The sequence below is a fragment of the Phaenicophaeus curvirostris genome, chromosome 7, assembly GCF_032191515.1.
Source record: "Phaenicophaeus curvirostris isolate KB17595 chromosome 7, BPBGC_Pcur_1.0, whole genome shotgun sequence".
NCBI lineage: Eukaryota > Metazoa > Chordata > Aves > Cuculiformes > Cuculidae > Phaenicophaeus > Phaenicophaeus curvirostris.
Genome location: NC_091398.1, coordinates 17,104,046 through 17,112,745, shown reverse-complemented (window position 1 = coordinate 17,112,745; position 8,700 = coordinate 17,104,046).

Sequence of the window (8,700 nt, the reverse complement as noted above, 5' to 3'; positions counted from 1 at the left end):
ATTTCTAACTTCACAAACGGCAGCTGGCTTCCGGAGTATATACTAACTCTAATCACAATCATTGTTAGCAACAGTGCATTGAAAGATAAGAAATATAAGCTATTTTTAGAGGCAGTAAGCCAGAGCTCTACACTGTCAGAGAAAAGCCATTTTTAGGAGTAAGTGGTTGAGCAGGTTAAAACTCATCACTGTGTCTGCTAGTCTATGGATGTCCTTAAAGCTTCCTGACTTTATTATGTTTATTAAGCATTTAGGAGCTTTTAATTGTAACTTTTGGTGTAAAAGAACGCTTGTTTTAGAGATTCGGTGTTATTTGATGTTCAGTTACCTAGTATTCAGTGTGTTCACCCTGTGTGTCAGAAATATTTTTCAAGAAAGATAGAATTTCATGGCTAAAAACTCAACTACTTTAGCAAAGAAAGAAGTTACATCTGTATTTGTAATTAAAAAGTAAAACATTTGGGCATGACAAATGGCCAAGATTTTCATACACATCCAAAAGCTCTAAAAGCCTAATCATGAGACATGTTTCTTATTCACAGAGGTGTTTCTAAACCACACTCTTTGGTCCTTGTTTTGTTGTTGTTTTGCATAGTTCCCAAGTGTTTTGTAAATCTCTCTGTCTATCACTTTTCTGTGAACATACATCAGAAGACATGGGCCATCATGCTGCAATACTGATCTTATTCACCAGGGTCACACACATTACAAATAGGTCATTAGAGTCATTCAGGCCACCTTGAGAATAAGATACTATTTAAATGGAATACAAATAATACTGTCTAATCCAACGTGCTGATAATTTTCTAGTCTGAGGCAAGGATTCCTTTAGCTTTTCGTCTTTACAGTATTTGGTGTTACACAACAACAGAAATTTGGATGTAACTGTTGAGTGCTAAATTAGGTACTTGGCACTTTTTCTTCCAGTACATGAGCATAATTTCAGAACAGCTCATACTGAGAGATGGGAAAAATAGGGCAGAGATGAACGAAATCATGCAACAATTTTTACTTAATAAGGTAATACTGAAAAACTTGCATAAAACCAAATATTGTTGAACAATGTTATGATGCACTGAGTTACTGTATGTTAGAAAATTCTACAAAACAGGAAAAATCTATAGGTAGGAAAAAAACACCAACAATGCAAAACCTTCCTTTACAGACTTGTAACAAATTTTACCTCCGGAAATGATCCTTTCTAAATAAAAGATCATTAAAACTATTCATGCTGTTCCCATGAGCTAGTGAGTAGGTTGAAAACCCAACATACTGTGAATTAAACTTTGAGCACTACAAGCTATAAGGAAACGTATCAGATGCATATGGATAAAAGGAAAGAAATTTGAGGGAGCACAGTCAGAGCCAGCTCAAGTACATGTGTGCAACTCCAGTTTTAGGGAATAGCAGGGAGAGGAAACATTTTTGTACTTGCATGAGGTAAGAAGTTTAAAAGTAGTCATTTTGGTTGTATACAAGCTGATTTCTTACACTCAAATATTGTTGAGTACCTTTTTGCTTCAGTAGTATCTTCCTTGTAATGGTGATTAAGGTGTTTAAAATCTACTTCAGTTTTCAGCATTAAGAGCTAAATTTTAGTTATTTCTTAATATTTAAATGGTTAAGCTTTGGGAAGGCAGGAGTTGGGTGGGCTTTTTCCTGCAGTCTGGTGCAGAGTACACAACAACTATTACAATAGCCAGTCTCTACCTACGCATCAAATCCTCCGGTTGATCTGTGTGGTTTGCAGACCCTTTTACGGTGAGATATTCAAGCTGCTATATTATTTATCAGACTGTACAGAAAAGGAAAAGCTATTTACAACATCATATGCTTGCATCTTTCAGCAAACTGTGGTGGTTCTATTCCTTTTCAGGTTTTGCTAAACAGTGTTTAGAGCTGGAGGAGGAAGCAGAATTTGTATGCAATGAAATGGCCATCTGGAACAAGGGCTTTTCAAGCTCTGTTCTTTACAGGATGTATTGTTTGCTGAGAGTTTGATACTATTACTGATTTTTATTGCTTATTTTGACACAGGCTCCCATTTCAGGGTTTTTGAAACGTTTGGCTTAACTGAATCAGAAATACATATGGAATATTAATGTATTTGATGCAATGCAATAAATGCCAAGCTGTGAGATTGTTTTGCTCAAGAATTTTGCAAAGACTTTGTTAGTTACACACAATTTTATGAAATAATTTGTTTTCATTCATTTTTCTCCTAAACTCTTTTTTTCATAATGGACTCTGACTATCTTTCATACTTTATCGATTAAGTAAAACATGTGTGTTCTCTAGTTATAATTAGCAACTGAAACCAGACTGCTCAGTGTGGTTTGCCTTTTCATCCTAAAACCAAATATTTTGCTTATAATTTACTGCCCTGTATTAACGAATGTCTGTATTATAAGAATCTAGAAGAAAATAGGCAGTGGAAAGCTATAGAATGTTAGAATTCTCAGGACTGGCAAGAAACATTTGAGTTTCCATATCTTGACATTGCAGCAAATTGTCTTAATGAACCTTCCTGCTTAAATTTCATGAGCATGCTAAGCACGTACAGTCAGAAGTAGCATGCTTTTATACCTTCCGTAGGCTAAACAGGCCTGTTCTGTCTTCATTGGCTTCTGTACCATTGAGGCCATTGACTACTTCTTCACAAGGACATGTGCTTATACCCATCAGTTGTTACCAGTGCTAATGCCAGCTCTTCCCCTAATGCCAGCTCTTCCCCTATGGCTTCCTCAACATCCTCGCTAGTTCAAGTGAAATCCTCTTCTGAATTTCAAACCCACTGGCCTATTCGGTGCCTAGAATTTATCACTTCAATGTCATTCTGTGAAGGAAGTAAACAGCCTTCTCAGCTTAAAGGTATAAGTTTTGTTATGCATTTCTCTGTTTTGGTTTCCTCTCTGCTCTAAATGTGTTTAGCTCAAAATTCTCTCACTGTGCCCATGCTACCTGTCTAGCCATGTCTCTGTGATCTGGAAGATGCCTCGTGTCTCTCCATCCTCCCACCTACAGGCGGGCTCACCTCCATGGCTGGTCATATCAGGCCAGACTTCAGAAGCCGTAAGTTCGTCTGCACCTGCCCCTCTTGCCACTGCCTTTTCATTGCGCATCTTAATTTGCGCAGCTACGCAGTGAGCCAGGCTGGAGAACTGACTAAGATGAAAAACAGCTTCTTTCTTTCCATGCAAAGCTGATCTAACCAACACTTCCTCTGAAGGAAGTATTCATCAAACTCTACCTTGAGTGAAAAAGTAGATCCCCCTGTTAATTCACACATGCCTTCACTCTGGATAGTCGGTCAGTCCTTTAATCCTTTCCTGGTATCAATCCGTGACTTCACTAGTCCTCTCTTCAAACATTCTATCCAACCAAGTTGACTACCTAGGGTTTTCTAAGTTACTGCTGTGGTTTTCTTCCACTTGATTGAAGCCAGCAAAGTTCAGGGTCCCTCCAATATTCCAGTTCTTGAATGTGTGTCAACCTCTGGCAACATGCAGCAGGTTACACGTGCACTGTGATATTTAGGAACACAGAAAAATTTTGAGATCAGAATTTGTAAGCAGCATGGAGATTCCCAAGCATGTTACTTCTTCCTTCATTCTTTTTAATTTTCAACCCAATGTAAGAAATGAAACCATTTTTGATAGAATGGGATGAATGTTCTTTTCATAATCCTTGCACAAGTCTTGCTAAGCCTCATTAGTATAATTAGTGCTCCTCTGTTTATAATTCAAGGTGACTATTCATGTATATGAAGTGGATTGTTTCAGTAAAATACCGGAAGGATTAGACATATTTTTGCACTGGAGTGCAAATCTTGTAATCAGATCTTTATAGGTAGCCACTACCAACTATTCTTTTCAAACATTTCTGTAGCTCCACTGACAGGACTGTGGTCTGGACTTTGGATTATCTATAAACCATGTAAGAGTATGGGTAATATGAAAGATTTAAAATCAGATTACCAGTTACCAGAAGGCTTTTAAAATAGCTCAATGAGATTTTAGCTGCATGAATGATGAATCAAACTGACAAACCTGTCTTTTGATATCTGTGTTCTGCAAAGCGGCACACATTAGAGGCCAGACCCAAGTTGTTCTTAACAAAGGCCATTTACCTCCCACAGCCAGAGTGCACAGGATACATTCCAGATCATAACTGAAAATGCATATAATTTTGTTGCTTCTCTCATGGAGCAAGGCACAAACATGCAGCTTTAAACATTTGCAGCAGCTGATCAGTACCGAACAAAACAGAAAAACAAAACTCTGAAGTCTTTCTGTTGTTGTACTTGGCAAATAAAACACCGTATTTGGGTTTAATCCAGATTATGCCTTAAAATCTTCACCCTTGAATATATTTCAAGTTTTTCTGTTTTGTATAATCATTAATATTCTTATTTTTATCATTGGCCACTGTGCATTTTCTTCAATTACATTTGTAGTCTTCCCTGGCAAAGCATGCCTTCAAAAGTCATTAATAAACTACAGTATCCTGAGTCCTGAGCATTTACACATTTTTTTTAAAGTATAATCTGTGTTTCTAATATCAGGTTTAAATGTAAAAGGAAAGATTTATTCTTTGCTTTGCAAAAATCTCTTTAAGACTCTCAATCTATGGGATCAGAAATAAGTATTCTAATGTGCAAAATATTTACTGTTTGTGGCAGTAAAAGGATTGCACTTTTAAAATATAATCATATTCTAATTTTTAGTTTTTATTTTATTAACAAGAAACACCAGCGATATTAAATTTTCGACTTACAATATTTAGGCATTACAAGGTTACATCCAATCATAAGGAAACTAAACAACCTAATAAAAGCATATGATTATTTTACCTATTTAAATGAATAAATAAACTCTGCTTATTGGTAATGGAAACAGGTCGCATGCAATTATTTTTGCAAACAATTATAATATAGGAATCATACTTCCTTTTTTTATTCTATTTACATATAACAAAACAGAACATGCAGTTGCTTGCCAATGAATTTCACATCTATTTTGCTGTGGAGGGAAATTATTTCACAGTAGCTTTGAAAGCTTAGATGTCTGTTTGCCATTCCAGTGAAAATTTACTTTCTTTTTATCGATTTAGAGGTTTCAGTTGTTCGGAAAAGCAGGCAGCTGCAAAAATGTAGTACAGGAAGAAAGGGAAACAGCAGTTATGGTCACATTGTTTATGAACTACATAAAAAATAAACCTGATGTTGGCTCAAATTTTGTTAGGGTGTTTCTTAAAAATAGCTATAAATGACAGTACTGCAGAAGCACTACGTAGTTTTTGGGGTTTTGTGGGAAGGGTTGGGTTGTTTGTTTTTTTTTAAAGAATAAAAAATAAGTAGCTTTACAGTCAGAAAGCTGCACTGGTGGAAGTTTGTGCAGAGGAGGGAGGAAGGCATGCTAATCAGCTTCATGTTGTATGCTCAGATCCTTAATAGAGTAGCACAATGATAATCCTTTCTGGTGCAGCACAGGAAGATATCACTTTCAATCTAGACGTCAATATGAGAAGTGTAATGACAATTCAGAGCCTGGCGCTGATAATTAGGAAGCAAGAGGGACTGATTTATGAGGAAATGGCATTGATTAAAATTTGCATTTAGAGCACTTTCTCACAGAGGATCACAACTGCTGTATTAGTTAGACCAGCATTTTGAAAAGCAAGTGTTAATGGGCTGCTGTACTCGTATGGTCTCCGGTACTCAGCAAATTTTCTGAGCAGGTGTTTAACAAAGCCAAAGCTTCCAGAACACCCTTGTGCTAAACACTCCATGAGGAAGTAGTGGGGATATAGCTGAAGCAATAGACACATTACTTTATTTGTGAAAACACTCAGACAGCCACTTCCCTTTGTTTCCAGCCAGGTGCCCCTGATTTAAACAGCTCAGAGGAATATGTAAAGTGACAGGAGTGAAGAGTCATTAGGACTGTATAGACAAAACTGGTAATTCAGCAAACTGTGTACCTTGGAACCTCTAACAGAAAACTAAACCAAAACAAGCTCTCTGCCACGACTTCCCTCAGCCAGAAAAAATTAAATAAACTTTGACTCAATATGAATGGCTTGGTAATAGATGAAAGCATGCAAAAAGAAAGATGTGGCTATTGAGAGGTTTGAGTGAAACCAGAGGGAACTGCAATTCAAAGAGTAGTTGCATCAGCCACTGGCTGCAGATTCACATCCACCACTAAAGGTACATGATGCGAGGGAAAAGGAGAACATTGTGGGAAGGGGAGATGCAGGTATATGATTAGATATAGGATGTATCTCAAACTGGATGTGAAATCCACAGAGAACTTGCCGTAATTTTTCCAAAAACTATTGAGAAGACAAACTTACCTACAAAAAGGATGAACTTGAGAAGGATCTTGAGAACATAGAAACTTGATTCTGGAGTCCTAATAGTGTTGCCATAACACTATACACCAGATAACCTTCAGAACGTAAAAAAATAAGGTGGTTGTGGGAAATAATATAGTTAGGTAGCAGCCTGGCTTCTGACAGATTTAAGCTATATATGTCATGCTCCCATGGTTTCTCCTACCCTTGCTCTCCTCCTCCACCAATGAATACCTCCAGTTCCTCCCCATATTCCTACCCTTGTTATGCAGACAGTTGTGGTACAAATGTTAAGGTTGTGGTGAGTGGAGAATGAATGGGATCGGCTGGAACAGAGGACAGGAGAGGACATAAGGTGTCATGTGTTGATGGCACCTAGATTAGCAGGTCATCAGGATCGCAGCAGATTTGTGTGCAATTTCTAAGCATAAACAAGTTAGGAGGCAAGGAGAGTGAGTAAATCGCTATGACTCACAGAAACGGGACAGGAGGAGATGCTGACAATATCAGTTCCTAAAGGTGTACAAAAGGAATATCCAAAATCAGCACATGGAGCTTATTGAGAAGAATGGAGAAACTGCACAAAAACTTGGAATTTTTATCAACAGAGCTAACAGAAGCACAGAAATAATATATGCTGCAAAATAGAAAGGGATTATAGAGTCTCTACATGGTTTTTATGGCTTATTCTGTGGAATAAGTAATTCGTATTAGTGGAAATGAAGACACTGCGAAGCATTCTGAGATGACCTTGGAGAAGTAGAGCTCAGCCTCAGCACACAATTAGTGCAGTGAGATGGGTCTTTATGCCTTGCTGTGGGACCAGGGCAGCTCTAAGTCGCTAAGGCATAAGCACGTATATCAGAAGACCTTGCACGCTGCTATTGAATATACATTGCTTTTACTTTGAAACAAATTCATATAGGTCATTGCTTCAGTGAAATACATGCTTCAGTAATAATTTTCAAATCTCTCAGGTTCTCATCATTTCACCATTGTTAATTATTTAGCAATTATACTGATGAAAGGTTAAAAATGATGCAGAGTCATTTCTTCAGTCAGGGGAAGGAGAAATGGTTTAAAATTAAATCCTTGCAGTTGGTGCTTAAGGGTAATGACATGCTATTTTTATATTATTTGAAGTAACAGATGATTACTTAGAAACTTTGATACTGGGCTAGAAAAGTATGGTGATCTAGATAACAGACAAGTATTCTTTGCTATGAGATTAATACATGGTAGAGGCCTTTAAAAAAAATACAGCTCTACAAATTAAAATCTTGATGAGCACTGAGAACCACAACATGAGGTTTATATGACAGGGTCCAAATGTAAAGTAGGCAGAGTGTACAGATAGGAGTGTTAAGGGAAAAGTTGCCTTTCTAATAAAGAACAAGGTATATTTTCACATATTATTAACAGAGCAAGTGTTCTAGTGCCTCATTCTAGATGGAATAGTCTTTCCTGAAAGATAAGCCACTCCTTTTAGTATAGCAGAGGCATTTAATGCAGTGCTGGGTGCTTTAAACAACTGTGAGGTGATTGATGATCTTATATTTTATAGAAATAACTAGAGCACGTATTCAAGCTGTAGTTAGAAAAGCAGCATAGCACATATAATTTAGATAAGAACAGATCTGAAGATACTGATGCTCTGCAGTATATGGAAGTACGTGTCAGCGTATGGAACTTCTCACACTTTTCTCAGTATTTATTAGTGCTTAGTATCCAAACATTAACTGCAAAATATTTCAGGAAATACCATATTTATTATGAAGATGGGGGAATATGATCCTTCTGTTATGCTTTGACTGACAGCAAAAAGGACTGGGTTCAAACTTCAGGAGTTTCTAATAAACACCAGCTTAAATATATACCATGAAAATTAGAAATATAAAATGAAGCAAGCTAATAATTCCCACTTCTAAATGACAAATGAACTCAAATATTAGAACAGTATTCCACTGAGTGGGGGGTGGGGAGAAGATGTAACAGGGAGATAGGCTAGTAAATAATATATAACCATTCCTTTCCAGAGATGTAAGTATATTATATACGGTCCTTCTCTTTCATCTCTTGTGTTAGGTCTTATGACTTTTTCTCATCCTATAGCAATACCACAATCTTGCAGGTTATGGCTGTCAGGTTGGAGGAATGTGTTGCCTATGTTGCTGAAGAGCAAGGCCTCCAGCTTCTGAATCTTCATGGGTCCAATGCCTATCATCCTTTGCTGTCTGCACTGGTGCCTCCAGCCACTTGCCTTGGCTGCCCAGTTGGTCCAAAGAGCCTTTGCAGCTCCAAGCTCATGTGAATAAACACGGCAGCTCTGCTAAGAGTGCCTGC